At 45.8% G+C, this 18,305-nt stretch overlaps 1 protein-coding gene across 1 annotated transcript in view; it reads right to left on the bottom strand.

The window, feature by feature from the left end:
• Positions 1–18,305, bottom strand: part of LOC142765893 (uncharacterized) — an 87,050-nt gene that overhangs the window by 55,218 nt on the left and 13,527 nt on the right. The window lies entirely within an intron of this gene.

Below are 18,305 nucleotides of genomic sequence, written 5' to 3'. Positions count from 1 at the left end.
TTGTATTCACAAGCCAGGTAGTATTTGCGAAAAATCAGCATATACCACGCCTTGTGGGATTCACCCTCATGCGAAGCATTCGGCAAGCAATTTGTCAGTGCTGAATTTTTTAGTTGCTGTTACTTTCATTCAAGTGTTCCGAGGTGTATCAACTTATTTTTGCAAGCGTATGAGTTGTGTAGACATAGCGTGCCTTTCAGCCACTGAAGCGCTATACACTAGTCATTAAACGGTAGCCTATGGTTAGACGTAACGTAGCGCACCCGTTACAGAACAGGCGTCTGTAGGTTCGAAAAAGACACTCTGCGATGCGATGATGAGATGATCCTCATGCGTGATTGTTGTTAGTGTAGCCTTCCGGTTTCTAGGTACCAGTTATTATAGATTGTAACGTCATAAAAATTCACGTGCAATGCTTACTTAACTGCAACTGCAAACTAGGAATGACGCTGATCGGAAAGGACGCCTATAATATTGTCACGTGCGTCCCGCGAAAAAGACGAAGGCGACAGCGCATAACTCATATGTGCCAGTGCGAAGGGGCAACAACAACAACAACAATACGCGCATCTGCACGCTTTTATGCAGAACACAACAACGAGAAAGATGAGGAACTCTCTCTCGCGCGGTTAACAAAAAGACCGACCCGCTGCTGTTTTCTCAGCGTCTTCGAGTACGACCTCTCTCTTGACGTCGCGACACTGGTGGAGGTGCTGGGGCCTGCAACCTGATGCAAGAAAGCGTTGTTCGGGACCGTACACCCAGTCCGCAGCCTTAAAATATTGTTGCGACTCCAGTACACCGATTCAGCCGGCGCCTATTAGGCCTAAGTCCAGAACTCTTCACGGCATCTCCTGTTACCAACATGGCGGCCCCTTCAACGTCTGCGAATCTTCCTCCGGCCCAGACGACTGACCCTTACCAGGTAACTTTTGAGACTCCTCGTGTTCCCGAAGTCTTCCGTGGAGAGCCGTATGAAGATGTCGAGGACTGGCTCGACCAGTTCGAGCGCACCGCTGTGGTGAATCGTTGGAGCGTGCAAGAAAAACTTGGCCGTGCCTACTTCGCAATGGAAAATAGCGCTCGCACATGGTACGAGAACAGGGAGCCTACTTTCCAAACCTGGGACAATTTCCGCCAAAAGCTTCTCGAGACGTTCCTGAGTGCGGACCAGCGTGATCTCGCACAACAGATGATTGAAGCCCACATGCAAAAGCCGAACGAAAGCATGGCCATGTTCGCTGAGGATATGGCCCGTCTATTTCGCCGCGCTGACCCTGACATGCCCGAGGCAAGGAAAGTTCGTCATCTGATGCGGGGAGTTAAGGAACCGCTTTTCGCCGGCCTTGTCCGAAATCAGCCAACAACAGTGGATGAATTCATCAAAGAGGCGACTGTCATTGAGCGGGCGCTCCGGCAACGATGCCGCCACTTTGACCGCCTGCCCGACCAAACGCCTGTTGGTGCCGCCGCTCAAAACGCTGCCGTTTCCGAAAACTCTTTACGGCAAATGATTCGACAAATCCGGCGGGAAGAGCTGCGGGCCCTCGGCCTTCGTCTACCGATCCCCCAGTTGCTTCTGTTGCAGAAATCGTGCGCCAGGAACTACGGCAAGCCTTTCCATCAAAGGCGCCACCACCCGAACCACGTCCACTGACCTATGCCGATGCCGTCCGCCGTCATCCGCCTGCCCCAGAAGAAGCACCCTTTCAGCCACGGCCCGTTACCTTGCCGTGGTGGCAGCGGGAACCTGTGCGGCGACCACCAGTACGTAGGACCGACTTGTGGTGCACTGCCGACCATCGACCCCTTTGTTTCCACTGCGGCGAACCAGGCCACATCTCGCGCTACTGCCGTCATCGAGAAACTCGGTTTGGAAACTTTTCTCGGCCCGCTTCCTTTTATTCTGAAGACCCTCGTGACCATGGTGCTGATCCCCTACCGACCAACCAAGCGTCTTCACCAGTCGTCGCTGGCGGTCTCCTTCACCTGCACGAGGTCAGAATTCCCCGAATCGCCAAAGATACGCGCACGCCATCAGAAACCGCCCCCCAAGCCCGTGCCAGGAAAACTAACTGCCGCGACCTCCGGGGGCAAGGTTGCCCATTGCCGAGACGCCAAAAAGACCACCTTGCCTCTACACAATGACGACGTGACGACGGTGATGACGAAGACGACGACAACCACGAGTACTAATGCCAATGAATGTGTACGTGCCGACCTCAGCGTTATTATAGACGGACACAACGTAACAGCACTGGTTGACACTGGTGCTGACTTCTCTATTATGCGACAAGAGCTCGCCGACCGCCTTAAGAAGGTTAAGACGCCGTGGAGTGGGCCGAGCATAAGGAGTGCTGGTGGGCAGCTAATGACGCCAACCGGTAAATGCACCACTCGGCTCGTAATCGATGATTGGAACTTCGTCACCACTTTTGTCATTTTACCAGACTGTTGTAAAGAGTTGACTTTGGGTATGGATTTTCTGCGAGAGTACGGTGCTTTCATCAACATCCCAGAACATATCATCACCTTTTCCGCCCATCCTTACGTCGACGCCACCACTGAAGAACAACTGCAACGTTTACGTGTAGCCGATGATGTGATGCTCCTGCCGAAATCTTGCTGCCTTGTGTCGGTGAACGGCCTTGAACGGCCGTGCCGTAATGAGGTGATAGCGGAGCGAATAGACACGCTATTGCTTACGCAAGGTGTTTCAATAGCGAGAGGCATTCTGGCACTAATTGATGGGCGGGCAGAAGTCCTCATCACCTACTTCAGCAACGAGCCTCGTCACATCCAGAAGGGCACCGCGATTGCCTACTACGACGACGTGGACCAAGCCAGAGATTGCTTCGCTTTGCAACCGGACGAGGCGACCATCCCAGCCTCGACACCTTTGTCTGTCAACATTTGCTCAACCCTGTCAGCCTGGGAAAAACAGCGCCTACTAGAGCTGATACACCAGTTCAAAAATTGTTTTTCGTGCACGTCGAAAGTCAAGCAAACACCACTGACCCGGCACCGAATCATCAATGAAGAAAATACGAGACCAATTCGTCAAAACCCATACCGTGTGGCTCGGAAAGAACGTGAGGAGATTCAAAAGCAAGTTCAGAAGATGCTCCAAGATGACGTAATACAGCCTTCCAAGAGTCCCTGGGCATCCCCCGTGGTTTTGGTTAAAAAGAAAGACGGCAGCTTGCGTTTCTGTATAAATTACCGCAAGTTAAACCAAGTAACGAAGAAAGACGTCTACCCACTGCCACGTATAGATGACTCTCTTTATTGGCTGCGGCATGCACGCTATTTCTCATCGATGGACCTGCGAAGTGGCTATTGGCAAATAGAGGTCGACGAGAGAGACCGTGAGAAAACTGCTTTCGTGACGCCCGACGGTCTTTATGAATTTAAAGTGCTTCCAGTCGGGCTGTGCTCAGCGCCCGCCACTTTTCAGCGTTTAATGGACACTGTGTTATCAGGACTTAAGTGGCAGACATGCTTGGTTTATCTAGACGACGTTGTCGTCTTCTCAGCTACATTCGAGGAACACCTAAGTCGATTATTCGCGGTTCTGCAAGCTATACGTTCGGCTGGCCTGACTTTAAAGCCAGAGAAGTGCCATTTCGGTTTCCACGAACTTTGCTTCTTAGGCCACGTGGTCAGCCACGAAGGTGTTCGACCTGACCCGGGCAAAATCGACGCTGTCGCAAAGTTTTTCGCACCGCATGACAAAAGAGCAGTGAGACGCTTCTTAGGCCTCTGCGCTTATTACCGACGATTCATCGCCAACTTTTTGTCTATTGCGGCGCCTCTGGCGCGGCTCACACGAGAGGATGTCCCCTTTTTTTGGAGCGAAAAGGAACAAACAGCGTTCAACGAATTACGCCAACGCCTCCAAACACCTCCGGTTCTTGCGCACTTTGACCAGGAAGCGCCAACAGCACTTCACACCGACGCAAGCAATGTAGGCCTGGGCGCCGTACTGATACAATGGCAAGATAACTCCGAGAAAGTGATAGCCTATGCCAGCAGAGCTCTCTCTCGCACGGAAGAGAACTACTCGACTACCGAGAAAGAGCGCCTCGCCGTGGTTTGGGCGGTTCTCAAATTTCGACCGTATCTGTACGGCCGCTCATTCAAGGTCGTCAGTGATCACCACTCGCTTTGCTGGCTCACTAACTTGAAAGACCCATCCGGCCATTTAGCACGCTGGAGCCTTCGGCTTCAGGAGTTTGATATGACCATTATTTATAAATCAGGGAAGAAGCACACCGACGCAGACTGTCTCTCGCGGTCACCCGTCGAGCCTGCCGCTATTAATGACGAGCCTATGGACGCCGCATTCTTGGGAGTCATCAACGCGGCCACTATCTCACAAGAGCAGCGCAGTGACCCTGACCTGCTTTCGCTTATCGATTTCTTAGAAGGACGACGGGAAGACGTGCCGCGAATTTTTGCGAGAGGAGTGCCATCTTTTTGTTTAAGGAACGACGTCCTATACAAAAAAAACTTTTCTCTCTCCGGCAGCCCATACCTGCTCGTCGTCCCTGCATCACTGCGAAAAGAAATTCTAGGAGCCTGCCATGATGAAGTCACCTCTGGTCATCTCGGTTACACTCGAACATTGTCCCTTCTGCGAAACAGTTACTACTGGCCCAACCTACCTGCTGCTGTGAAACATCACATCCAAACATGTGCCGACTGTCAAAGACGCAAAGCACCACCCGGCAGGCCGGCAGGCTTATTACATTCCGTTCAAGTACCAGCAAAGCCATTCGCCCAAATCGGAATGAATTTCCTGGGCCCATTCCTAACTTCTACCACAGGGAACAGATGGATCATTGTCGCCACTGACTACTTGTCTAGCTACGCAGAAACTAAAGCCATGCCGAGGGCCACAGCAGCAGAAGCGGCTCATTTCTTCATGGAAAACGTCGTCCTTCGGCACGGTGCTCCAACAGCTCTCATCACGGATAGAGGAACTGCGTTTGTGGCAGAACTTTTGGAGTCGGTTCTCAGGCTCAGTGGTACAGCTCACCGGAGAACAACGGCGTACCACCCACAAACGAACGGACTAACAGAGCGGCTTAATAAGACCCTCGCAGACATGCCCTGCATGTATGTCGACACAGAACACAAGAACTGGGACGAAATCTTGCCTTATGTGACCTTCGCCTATAATACTGCCCGGCAGGAAACTATCGGAATGACGCCGTTTAGTTTAATACACGGGCGCGAAGTCACTACAATGTTGGACGCTATGCTACCGCACGAGTGTGACGACACTCACGCTGACGCCGAAGAATTTGGTCAGCGCGCCGAAGAAGCCCGACAGCTAGCCCGCGTGCGTATCTGTCACCAGCAACACAAAGATGCGAAACGGTACAACCTACGACATAAATTGGTGACCTACAAACCAGGCGACATGGTATGGGTCTGGATCCCAATACGTCGACGCGGACTTTCAGAAAAGCTATTACGACGATACTTTGGCCCATATCGAGTCACCCGACGATTGAACGACATCAACTACGAAGTTATTCCCGACGGCGATTGCAGTTCCAGTCGCCGAAACTGCTCACCCAAAATCGTGCATGTCATCCGGATGAAACCCTACTTGTCCAGCTAACTCTCGTTTGTCCTGTGCGTTCCGGTGCATATGTGCGTTTTTATAAGTAGAGTGCCTTGGCTGCGCATCGGGACGATGCCATTTGCGATTGCAGTTCCAGTCGCCGAAACTGCTCACCCGAAATCGTGCATGTCATCCGGATGAAACCCTACTTGTCCAGCTAACTCTAGTTTGTCCTGTGCGTGCCGGTGCATACGTGCGTTTTTATGAGTAGTGTGCCTTGGCTGCGCATCGGGACGATGCCATTTTTGGAGGGAGGCAAATGTCACGTGCGTCCCGTGAAAAAGACGAAGGTGACAGTGCATACGCGCATCTGCACGCTTTTATGCAGAACGCAACAACGAGAAAGATGAGGAACTCTCTCTCGCGCGGTTAACAAAAAGACCGACCCGCTGCTGTTTTCTCAGCGTCTTCGAGTACGACCTCTCTCTTGACGTCGCGACAATATAGAAATACATTCGTAATGCTTATTGCTTTTTAATGATACTAAATAGTGAGCATTGTCCCTGCAATTAAATATAGGCTCACTTTACACCTGTGTTGGATCTTTCTGCGGAGTTGTTTCAAGAACTGGCTTGACTCAGCGCCAAAATATCCGAGAGCCACGCAGAAGGCTTGGGCTCGACTCCTGCTGCGATCATGATCGTGTTCCTTCGCAATCGTCGGCTCTACGCTCCCGATGCCAGTTTTTCTTAACGCTTTCTTATTATAGTAACCAAGGTCAGCTTTCATCATTCTAGGGCAGGCACAGACTGTGAATCTGTAGCGGATACCTGCTTAGCGTAGCCCGGAGTAAACGGGTACATGTCACATGTGTCTGAAAGATATGGTTTATCAACCGTGTACGCGAGATGACTTTTGATGTTATAGATGGGGTGACCAAACAGTCATAATTATGAAACCTTCTTACCCTCTGATACAAATTTTAGCCTACACCAACTTAAAGATGCGATCATCAGACCAATCACACAAAGGCGGCTGCATACGTACGAAAGTATAGAAACGCCCAATGTGCCTTTGGTTTGACAGGGAATGCTTCGCACCAAAATAAAAAAAAACAGAATGTCGCTTATTGAACCAAAGGAGATATCTAGAACAAGTTCTGTGTTTTATCGCCGCTTCCTCGCTGGTCAAAAAGTAGAGATCTATCGGTCCACTTGTCCTAGTGCGAAAAGATTCAAAGCCTTATCTCTTTAGTAAGCAGACTCTGTGAGCGTCGGCTTCAAAACGGAAGTATGGCGCGCACGAACTGCAGGCCTGCATCCAGGAATGATTTTGTTGCGTATAAATCACCTTTTAACTTTTTATTACTTATGCGTTTCATACAACTGGAAGTTGATGCCTAATGCACGTTCACACACAAGAAAAAAAGACTACTTTATTTGGTTCTATGTTACTTGCATCTTTTTGGACATAAATCTGCTGTGATTTCAGAGGCAAAGGTAAAAAAAGAGCTCAGGTTCAAAGACGTTTCTTCCTCACTCCTGTGTCATTTGAGGAAGAACAAAAAAAAAGAACACCATGGCCACTTTGAAAATGTCACGATTGATTGTTTTAGCTACCAAAGTGGGCGTGTTCTTACGGTGGTAGTGGTACAGAAGAAATTGACAAGATGAAATGTTTGTTTAAATTGGCTACTCACTTTCACCATCTGTAGAGTCACTCAAGTTTTCTGCAGAAGGAAATGGGGAGATTGATGATGTTACCAGACTATGTATCTACACCAACAGTACGACAGTAGTAGAGGGTGCTAACAGAAGCATAATATGTAGCTCATTTTTGCTTACATTGAATTTTGATACTCTGTTATGTGACCAATGCACATGCACATTACCTACGTTTAGTTAGATGTCTTACGCACAAGATCATATATTCAATCTGACATCTGTAGCGTTTAGTCTTCGTAGAGTTCCTCATTTTATTTTCCAACACTCATTGTTTGTAATTGTTTTACCTAGTTTTGCCTTGCCCCTCCGTGGTGGCCTAGTGGCTAGGTACTCGGATGCTTACCCACAGTTCGCGGAACCGAATCCTGGCGGTAGCGGCTGCTTTTATGATGGAGGCGGAAATGATGTAGGCCCGTTTCCCAGATTTGGGTGCACGTGAAAGAACCCCAGGTGGTTAAAAATTTTCGGAGCTCTCCACTATGGCGTCTCTCATAATCATAAGGGGGTTTTGGGACGTTAAACCCCACATATCATCGAATTTTTGCCTTACTGTTACACTAGTAGCAGTACTAAAAATAGGTGCACTACCTACACCGCGCGAGTTGTCCGTGGTTGGCTTTCGCTTATGCCACTCTCTCAGGTGTAAGAGAACAAACAAAACTTCAAGGACAAGCTCGTTTTTATACAACCTAATAAAAACCCACAAACACTAAATCGAAATCCGTGTAAGGTACGTAATTGTAGTGTTTCATCTATGAAGGTAATCCTTACATGAATTCGAAGAAAGTAAAGTGCACGAAAAGACACCTTGTTTCCGGTGGGAGTCAAACCTGCAACCATCAGATAACGCACACAATATTCTGCCAATTGAGCTACAGCTAATGTTGGCTTCTCGTCCAATTCATGGGTATTTCTGTGGATGCAAACTTGCCCGTGTTAGTAGGCGCCACGTCTGGTCACGATGGCTTAGGGTGACCACTTTTTTTTCGTCCCTAACACCACAATATTATTTATCTGTGTCAATTGCTTTCGCTTCACAATATATCCTTTTTTGTACACAGTACCACGTTATTGTCCCCATACTTTAGCAATTGCAACATATGGCTCACTGGTGTTGCGGTGTCAGTGATTTCAAGGAAATTGAAGCCTATGCTTCAGTTGTTTCACTCACGAAGTAGATTGTTCAGTGTTCGTTTGCCGTGTTTTGCTTCGTCAAATGTTGCAACAAAAACGTGGTTGATCCCTCTCTTTAGGAATTGGTATAACAAGAAACTGAAACTTGTCCTCTCTGAGGTCGTTTACCATTGTGCATTGTTTCGCCACAAGGGCGAAGGAATGAATGCTTCAGTAAGGAATCGCAATGCCACGCAAAGAACAGCAAGCAGCTAGAAATGAGCAGCGCACATGCCAAGCAGAAAGCACGCACGAATTGATCATACGCAGGATGAGTGAGAACAAAGAACTGTTACAATTGTTACTTCGCATGTGAGCAGCTGGCTCCTTCCGTTAACGCGACCGCGACAGCGAGTGCATTAACGGTCACGCCCTCTTTAACTACTCTAACTGCAAAGCAAACTTGCGGCGAAAGCACAAGAGGTAAAAAGCACCCGTGCCCAGAGATAAGCGCGCGTGGGAGTGAGCCTCCACGCTTGAGAACATCTATACAAACTCTGATCACGCCATGTGGAGGCGCGGGGACAGCGACGCGCGTGGTGACGCGGCCGGCACAACCTTTCAAGCGCGCGCACCCAACGCGCACCCTTCGTGACAGCTCGCTTATGATTACTGAAATGCGCTGAAGTATCCGAGCTCGGAGGACCGCCAGCGGAATATGGTGTATATAAATGGCTCACCGTTGACATGTTGGAGAAGGGCCGCTGTGTGGTGTAGTGGTTAGCGCCGCGCTCTGAAGAGCACGGGGCCACCGATTTGATGCCCCGCTCCGTAACTTTTCCTTTTCTTTTTTTTCTTAGCAATCAGTTGTTAAATATTTTACAACGTTATATTCGTAACGGAAATGCGTCACGGAGCCGTGCTGGACCACGACATAAAACACTTTACTGATTGTTAGCCTAGTTGTTACTGACATGCTTTGACAGCAAAATAACACACACAAAGTAAAGAAACACTCAATGACAAGCACAATCAGCTTGTGCTTGTCGTTGAGTGTTTCTTTACTTTGTGTGTGTTTTATTTTGCGGCCAAAGCATGTCAGTAAATAAAACACTTTCGCGGTAAACAGCGTCGGATGAAAGTTTCGCGGGTTCTAGTTCTTTCAGTGCGTTTGCATCAGATGACGAAGTCAATATGCAGTGTTTGAACTGAACAGATTCATGGGAATATTGAAAATATGTCTGTGTACAGCATGATTTATTGCCTTCCATAAGTCAATATGCAGTGTTTGAACTGAGCAGATTCATGTCAATATTGAAAATTTGTCTCTGTACAGCATGATTTATTGCCTTTCATGCCTATCAGATTGTGCGAAAGTTTGACACAATTGTGTAAGGTAAACGTTACCCCGTGCGGCGTAAGTTTTACGAACGGGCCAAAGTGCTCGAAGGCAGCTGACTATTCCGGCCGCCATCAAACGACATAGAGTTTCTTACTCTGGTTTTCGTCGGAGCTGCTGTCATTTTCTGTAAGGAACAATGATACGTATTATACCGTACGTTTCGAGCATAACGTACACAGTATATGCATATAGAAAAACGAAAAGCCCAAGTACAGTGCTTCGTACCATTTGTCACGAAATGTGAAGTTTGTGTCGGGCGGGCATGTTAAACTTCTCCAATAAAAATAGCGTGTAGCAGATGTCTCGAAATTTTCACTTTACCAGCCAAAGAAACGGTATACTTCCCTCGTCAAGTTTCATGGCAGCATCGAAGTAGACGCAGCTGTTATCACTTGCGCAACTGCAAGCAGTTGGTGCATCAGAGCATAGCTTCAATCATCATCGCTCTCCTCTAGCACATTCAGCTGCAGCCAACTTGGTCAAATTGTTTAGCAGTTTGTTGCGGAACGGTAGGGGGCATTTGAATTACGGCACGCATAAGTGGGATAACGAGCACGACGTGTTTTAAGTTTTATTCGTGGGCATTTTCAGTAAATAAATGAATTGTTAGACATATTGGATACAAAGTTATAAACTGTATTACTTGGGCGTTCTACTAACCAATCTAGAACATTTTAGTTCACGCTAGGTCAAGCAATTAAGCCTGCCATGATGGTCAGCACTGAGCGGACGGATGGAATGATCGTGGAGTGCGTGAATAAAGTCAGCTCGAACCCTTTCATCACACTGTATTTCTTGAAATAATGACGGTGCAATTTAGGGCTGTATGCTTCATCCTTACTCGTTCCGTTGAATTTATAACTAGCTGTGATAACACTCAAATGACATGGAACGTAAGCAGTACACTTACCTTCCGCTTCATTGGAAATGCTTTCTTTTTCTGAATTGTAAGAAAAGTTACTCTCACACTTATGCTTCCCAAGTGCAAAAAAAAAAACAGGAACAGGATAACATGTGGAAAAAATGTATTACGAAAGCTTCTTCTAATATTGAAAGGTACAAGACTAGGGCAAGCAATTTGGGAAATAAAAACAACAGTAAGTGGCAAATAGTACATTGTATAAGTGACATTTACACACATATTACTTAACAAATTTTTTGTCATAAGATTGCCCAACAATTTGCACCCCACAAGTTTTCTTCAGAGTTTAGAAATCCGGTAACATTACCATGGAATTGTTACATAAATGTAAATAATTCCTCTTCAAAGAGGTCGAGCTTAGCCTTCATACTCCGCCATTCACATAATAATATAGAATGAGAATTTCGGAGGATAAAGTGATCAAAGCTACGTTTGCCCCTCAGGTGGCTTTAGGATCTCTCGCAGAGCCATAAGCAGCAGTAACAAGACGATATGTGCACGCACATGTCCACAGAACTGAACACAAGTTCACAGGTGATTCTTCAACTTGCGAGTACGAGCGAAATTGTATGCAATCTGCTATATATGTGTTTAGTTTCATTGCTGCTATATTGTACCTATTTTAATCTGTAATTGTCGTTCTATATACAGTAGCGCTTTCTGAAATATGGTACACCTAACCTTTTATGTATAAGTCCAGAAAAGTTGTAACAATAATATAAATGTTATATCTAGCCCTCCCGCTAAAATTTCAGCGAGGCCTGACCTATCTAATTTATGTGTAAACGTAACGGCACACAATTGCACCTGCAGGTTTACAAGAAACGTCTGTGAGTTGCTACAAAACTGGAGCTGCTCATTTCTCTTTTTTACAGTGCCTTATGCATGTAGTTGAGTTTTAGGATGCTTTCAGTACATGAACAAGGGTTGCAATAGTTAGGTAAATTGCTTGTTCTCCGCCAATTCTCTGGTACAACATGCAGCAGTACCAATCTGTACGAGTTACTTAAGTGACAAATGTTCAATTTCAGGCGTTATCACGTCATACAACACCTTAGCATTATGGGTGGTTAGTCAAGTGCTGGGAACATGCGACTCAGAAAGAAAGTAGTGTAAAGGTAAGATGATCAATGCACTATCCAAATGACCAACGGTGGTGGACATACGCTGCTTCTCACGTATCACGTATTTATGTTTATTTAAGCCTACTACTATTATTGAAAGCAGCTTGACGTAGAGTTTATGTGCGCAAGCAAACAGGAGCCTGACTGTCGGAAATATGTGTAACTTAGTACTGTATCCTTCTACTCGTTTCGTTATGTTCCATATCAAGTAACACCTGAATATTGTAAAACAGAGACAACACACTTACTTGGCGCTTCATCTAGTACGCGTACTGTTTCTTCATTGCGTGAAGAATCAGTCTAAGTTAAGCGATTCGAATAAAAAAAAATAGAAACTTTGATATAGCATGCGTTGATCATATAATAGGGGAGCCGGCAGCGTGTCGCAACGATTTAACGTTTGAAGGCAGCATTTCAATATTTAGGAAACACACTAGGGCGGGAATTTTAATAAATAAATGGCTGCAATGAGTGGCCTAAGATACGGCTCTGTATAGCAAAAGGAAATCTCAGTGAAAAAGAAGGCATCATGGTTCTTCAAGTTAAATGTTTGGCATTCTGACTTATGGAGCATTGAGGGGCTCGAAGATAGGGGAAATCACATCCAATGAATTCAACGTGGGAGGGATCTGCCAGTGTGTGTTCTTTTTCTCTTCGCGATCCTCTTATAATATGCCTACTAATATCAAGCAAGAAGACATTGTTGAAAGGGCTACTTCTCTTTCTACCAATGTTACAAAACTGTCCCTTATGGTCACGCTTCAGAAAATAAATATTATGGAATTTACGAAATATACTTACTGGGCGCTTCATCCAACACGCGCACTGTTTCTGCATTGAGTGAAAAATTACTCTTAGGTACGCATTCCACATTCCTAAAAATTGATATAGCATGCGTAGAAAATATATAGGGAATGTCTTTTTCAATCGTTTATAGTTGGAAAGCATTTATTATTGAAATTTTTAGATACCCTAATAAAGCTTTCAATTTAAGATACTGATGAACACGTCGAATGGCCTAGAACACGGCTGCGATAAAACGAAAGAGTGCCCCAGAGAGGATTAAAGTAACATAATTCTTAAAATGAAAATTTCGGCATTCTGATAACATTGAGCTTTAAAAGGCACAGGGATGAGAGAGTCCACATATAATGGATTCAATGACGCCACGAATTGGTGGCTTTCAATTTTTTTTCTTGACTTTATCCTATAGTCTCTGCCTGCACAGGTCGTACAATAGGATACATCAGATTGTTTTTTTTTTCACCGATATTAGAAGTTGTGCACTATGGTCACGTTTTCAGGAAACAAATAAGGTATACATAGAAACACACTTACTAGGCGCGTCATCCGGCATGAGTACTCTTCTTCCTGGATTGAATTAAGAATTACTCAAGGTTCGAATTCCTGTAGCTCTGATTTCACCTATCACCCACTTTCTGAACTATAATTTGTACGTCTATAGCACTCTGTACACTCTTAACGATGAAGTGTTCATAGGACATTTACAAATATCACATCAAGGAAACTTGGGGAATAGACTGCTGGGCCGGTTCTTTTTATAAAGAAAAACGAAACAAAAACCACTTAGCAAAAGTGCTGTTGGTGATCAGTCAGTAATGAACATTTCAAATAAGCGCTACATATAACGGTATCCACACATTCACTAGCAATATTAAAAGCGTGGTTATGATTAGCGCCAACGTGGTATCCTGGGATGTGAATAGTGTGTAAAATTGAGCGAGTTCGTGTATCATTTAAGGACACATTTACAGCGCATGTGAGACAGGGGATGAAAAAAAAAAAGGTGGCTTGTACCAAGCCTATGGAAGGGTTGAGCTGCACACCCCTCCTCGTTTCATTGTATCCATTTTGTTTTCTCTATTCTATATTTATTTTGTGTTTATCCACTTCATTTACACTGACTTCGATTCCTCGATTTTTTTTTCAATTTATTTCTCTCTCTTCTATTCACTGCTTGCTTCCTTAGACAAGGCTTATGCGTGGTTTGTGTTGTCGTGCTGCCCTTTAATCATATTAACGTCCGCACTTAACATCAACAAGGCGCTCGAAGAACCCGAAGAAGGCTTGTTTGGGGCGTGTGCGCGCGTTGATATTTTTCAGCTCGCTATGGTGTATGTAGTTTTGCCTTCGTGACACCAAGTGATGACGACAGGTTTCAGTCACGCCATACGACAGTCAGCCCGGCACCCTGAAGGACTCAAAGCAGGAGAAAAGGGGATAGAGACGTGTGCCCCATTCTGTATTTACTCTTTCTTCTTTCGCGTTATGAGTTGCGCTCAACGTTAATTGTGCCACATATATTGCGTCGACGGGCTTGTAAACCGGCTCGAACTCTTGCAAAGAAGTCTCGGTATATTGTGCACCTTTGGAGAATTTCAAAACTCGGCACAAAAGCACCGTTTCATGAAAGAACATTCGTGCCCCACTTCTGCACCTGTGCTATCTTTTTCGCGAAAAAAGTGACGTGATGTTGCCTGTGAAGACAGCGCAGACCGTCGTCGATTGGCCCTCTGCACTAAAAAACTGCTTCTAGGCCCATTGTCTTCTATGAAAACAGCATGTGGCGCATTACAGATCAAGCATTGAAAAGCCAATGTCTTTCTGCATTTTACACTTACAAAGGTCTCTCAAGGGCTGACATACCCAGGTCAATTGTGTCTCGCATGCCATGCGTGCGGGACACAATTGACCGTTTGCGAGCTGGTAAATGTTCATCACCCGTCGGGTTCATACTAAGCAGTGGCACGGATTTTCGAAGAACTACATTGAACAGCAAAAGAAAAAAAAACTAATGAAACCGTAAACTAACTGATGATGGCTCAAACGCAGCCCGTTCTAAATTTTCCATTCCTTATTTCATGCCTACGCTTGCATTGGCAACGAGGATTTTAAGACGTTGCCTTTGACATTATTGACATGGCCTTTGCCTTTGACGTGGCATTAGTGACGTGGCCTTCGACGTGGCGTAGTGCATCAAGTTTTTCTTGCTTATTACAGTACCTGGCTTTCACACAGTCGGATGAAGTAGGCAGTAACTTATTGCACATGTCAGTGCTGGCACTATCAGTGAGTGTATATGGTAATCTCTAGAGCAAACTAAGCCGCTATGGAGGAGACGATCTACCTATCCATTATTATCATTCAGGGAAAGCTTGACCTTTGTCACTACGTAAGGCGAGGATTCATATCATTAAAATAAAAAACAGGAGCTGCAAAAAATAAGAAGAAACCGCTGACTTACGTTCCTCCGCCATGACCGACCACCTCCACGCGCAAACTTCGTCTTTATCTTCATTGTCAGAACTGGCCTTCAGAGACCACTCTCGACATTCTACTTGATTTTTACGTTACCACTGCTTAATTTTCAGATTTACGAAATAAGTGTTCGGCGCTCGAATAACATACATTTCTGGCAAAAAGAGCGTCAAGTCAAGAGCAATCAAAAGAAAAAATTAAACAATTAGCATAAGCAGCAACAGAGTAGGAAATGCTGTTTCAAAATTTATTTTTATAGGTTGGTCACTTTGTTTCTATCATGTCAGCATTAAAAGATTGAAAGAGAGGAATACTAGGAGTAACATCTCGGAAACACGGGAAATGACTTCATAGAAATTTTACGTGCCGAAATATAGATAATAATATGTGGTCCTCCGTATAGCTGAGGGCTCCAGAAATCTCTACGTGTGCTCATAGTGCGTATAACTTGGACTTGTTGCGTTTCGCTTTCGTCGTAATGCGACCGCCGCGGTCAGTGTCTGATCCGCGACCTCGAGCCCGCAGCCGAGCTGCGTAACCATTGTAGTCGTTCCAACAGAGCCACTTAATTTGCGCGCCTCTACTATGCAGTGCAGCCGCTGGAATTTTCACGGTGCTATTGCGAAAGTTATCGTAGAGACTAAAATAAGTTCTTTGCTGACTTTTACCAGATTCTGAAATAGTTATTCATTGATAATGTTTCGTTTACTTTCCTTAATGCCATTACCACTCGCAAACAACTTTGTTTCTAACCTTAAACAGTCTTTGTGTTCACGGTTCGCTTGTCTGAAAGTGTCAGCTCTTTAGTGGCGATGCCAGTTGAAGCTAAATGTATGTTGCTTCTCTCCCACCTTCCTAATGACATCTCATGATCTCGTTCTTCTACTTTGTGCCATAAAAGAGCCTATTGAAACATCAATAATCTTTCTCAATGAACGCGATTTACTTCCGAGTGGCGCTGCGCCAGAAGTAACGTGCCGTGCAGAGAGCCCACGATGTGGCAGTCAGACTTAGCCATCCCATCGCAATGAGGGATGAAACGTCTTTCGAGACTTTTGATGATAATAATGATGATGATTATGATGACCTCAGATGGATGGCGCTCACATACAAAGGAAATTTGCCAAGAACTGCGTTGAATTATATTTAGGTAGCGAAACTAAAATAATGAGAAAAATTGTTAGTGAGATAAAACTGCAAATGAATAAAAATGATTGCTCAGCAAGTGGCCAAAGCATGGGAGTGTGGAAGTTTGGGCTAGTTGGTATGACATGACGACATATAGCGCGAGAGCTGGACGACGACAAAGAGACAAGAAGGACACGATTCTTGACTATTTGTCGTCGTTCTGTTCTCGCGCTATAACTATCATCAAGTCCAACAATCTCGTGTTCCTGATAGACGTCAGACTGTGGAGTTTTGCGGACACGTAGCGCTACCTGTGGACGCAGTTTTGAGTACACTCTCAGTCAGGTGTCGAATAACGAACGGCATATGGGCGGCGCGTTCCTGCTTATTGACTAAAATCCTGTCTTTAGGGAGCCTGCAGCAATAAAAAATACCGGCGACAGCCGCGTGGCGCGGTTTGTAACGCCTACAGCCGGTAAGAGCAGGCGCAAGAAGAAGCAAAAAGTAGAGCCGCTGTTACTGTCGCGCCAGCCTGGCGCCAGGAGCGGGCATCAATTTACGCAGAACCGTTCAGCTACAGCACGCGTGAGCGCGGAGAAAAAAAAGAGGAGGAAAACGCGTCCCCTCCCACGGCCTCACTAGCTCGGAGCCCGGTGCCGGCATCATGTTTCCCGTCGCCTGCATGCCGAAGCATTTGTGCGTCACCGTTTCGTCTCGTTGTCTTGTGATGGTCGTTTTTCTACAGGGTGGTATGGGAAAGAAACATTTTCTCACGGCACACTTTATTCAAGTTATCATACATCTCCCTCCCTTTGGGCAAGCACAGTCAAAGTGTTACTCTTTTGATTTCAACGAAACAGTGCAAACAACTCTCCGTTTATCAGTTCTCAAGTTATAACATTGTATCATGCACTAAATAAAAGAGTACTACCGCATGCGCGACAGCTCACTGAAACACTGGCCTATGTATGCTGATGCTCATGTTCTACGAAACAAGTGGAGCTGATGATGTTAGGAAAGCATGACAAAAAAGAAACAAACCGAAGGCAGCGAGAGAGCAAAACATCAAAATTGAAAATCAATTGGTTGATGTTTGATTAGTGGTTGCGTAATTTGATGATGAACAAAGACCCCATTCTGCGTTACTGTAGCATTGGGAATTGCCACGGACGTGAATAACTTCGGTTTTACTGATTTCTGCAGCTTTCGCAAAGCAGAATGGCGAGAGCGCTAAATACAGGCCGTTGCGAACGTGTTGAGTAAGCAAATTACTCGCGTTTTCCACAGCAGTTCGCCTAAGTGTGATAGTGTAGGTCTCTTCTCTTGCTTTAATTATGAAGCTTAACAGACCCTCTGACCGTGTTGCGTGACGTACAACAGTAGAATAGTGACGCACGGCGGTATGAGCGTCGCACACGTCGCGACCACCGATAATCTGAAATTTTTCGTCACTACACAGCCTTAAGCACGTGGGACTTTGAGTGCTCTGCCCCCTCGCGGTGGTCTTGTGGCTAAAGTACTCGGCTGCTGAACCGCAGGTCACGGGATCAAATCCCGGCTGTAGCTACTGCATTTGCGATGGAGGCGGAAATGTTGTAGGCCCGTGTGCTCAGATTTGGGTGCACGTCACAGAACCCCAGGTGGTCGAAACTTCCGGAGTCCTCCACTTCGGCGTCTCTCATAATCATATCGCTGTTTTGGGACATTAACCCCCAAAAACCAATCAAATCAATTTGAAGGCTCTAAGTCTCGGATATAACTAGGAAGTGTAGACACGAGCCTCATATACAGGTAAAACGCAAAGTGATCGCAACCACAATCAGGGTTTTCCTTTTTTTTTCGTTGGTCTCCGCGATTACCAGAGCTATCTCGGAGGCACCGGTTTAGCCTTTCGTTTAACATCTAGAAAGTTGACACGCATGTATCCCCATGTGCAGTATGTACAAACGGGAGATGACCGTCAAGAGAGCATTTGAGAATGTGTAATAAAACAGTTCAATGCACAGGAAGCGAGAAATTGATAGAGAATGCTACTGCA

This window comes from Rhipicephalus microplus, chromosome 6 (assembly GCF_043290135.1).
Source record: "Rhipicephalus microplus isolate Deutch F79 chromosome 6, USDA_Rmic, whole genome shotgun sequence".
Classification (NCBI taxonomy): domain Eukaryota; kingdom Metazoa; phylum Arthropoda; class Arachnida; order Ixodida; family Ixodidae; genus Rhipicephalus; species Rhipicephalus microplus.
The sequence above is the reverse complement of the archived record's forward strand: the minus strand, read 5'-3'. Positions and strand labels throughout refer to the sequence as shown.